Here is a 1,170-nt window from a genome sequence, read left to right on the forward strand (position 1 = left end):
GAAGAAAGTCATGGATTCATACAAAAGAATGGTCCCGTCCATCCTGTACCACAAGGAGTCGAGACTTCACTTAACATCTGACATAGAAGAACATTGATAAATGTCTAGCCTTCATTGATACACTCGTTGCTCGGAAGCCTTTCCAAACACTACTAAATATTGTACTCTTGGTAAGAAAAAACAATAACAAAATTTATATTAAATTAGAAGTAAACAATAGATCAGATTTATTATTAAATTTTAAATCTTCTCATATTATGTTCCAAGCTCCATGCGCACTGAGAAAACGAGTTGCAAGGAAGCAAGACAAGCTTATAGAGAAGATAATTTCTAGCAATCTGATGGATTATCCAGTAATAGATCAGACAAAAGACTCAGGAATAACAGATGTGTCGATGAAGGCTAGGTTGATGTTCCTTGCAATCAGATAGTTGCATTGAAGCAAGTTCAGCCAGTCGAGCCACCTGGGATGTGATTGATGAGACCCAGCCTTGCCTTTACGTTGTCACCAACACTGAAGGAGCCAACCTGGGAAATGAATATACGACATTGAAGACATTTGCAGACGTTGACAAGGACCATTTCTTCATTGTCACCCCCTTCCACAAGTTCTATGAATCCATGACTTCTTCATATTCCAACTTAAAACGCTTATCTGGATGTCAAGGGATTTCTTGTTGGCAGTCATAATGATGATCACCACTACTTGCAATGACGAAGCACACTCCCTTTCTCAAAAGGTCAATTGACACCTCCTCCAATGCTACACATTCCAAGCCTTGTAAACTTCGAAAGTATCAAATCTCCATGTAAGGCATATTGAGGGAATGTTCTAGTATCACTCAAGGTAGCTTTGTCTCTTCCACTTTTTTTATATAGCCTGTCACTGCCCAGTTTGCTTTGTTTTTTCTTGTCTTTGCATGGTATTAGAGATAGATTAGCTCTCACTTATTGCCCACCTTGTCCTTGGAAGTGTTTGATGGAAAGGATTTCCAGTCATGGAAAGTCTTGAAAAAGGATCTTTGGGGAGTGATCTAGAGCGATCTCAAGCCAGGAGACGATGATACAAATCAGAAAAAGGAGTGAGAGGTGAAGAATAGCAAGGTGTTGGGGGTTCTAGGACAAGGTACTGAAGCTATTTGGATATCAACAGAATGGCGAAAGAGAATT

Source organism: Selaginella moellendorffii, unplaced genomic scaffold (assembly GCF_000143415.4).
Source record: "Selaginella moellendorffii unplaced genomic scaffold, v1.0 SELMOscaffold_74, whole genome shotgun sequence".
NCBI classification, from domain to species: Eukaryota; Viridiplantae; Streptophyta; class Lycopodiopsida; order Selaginellales; family Selaginellaceae; genus Selaginella; species Selaginella moellendorffii.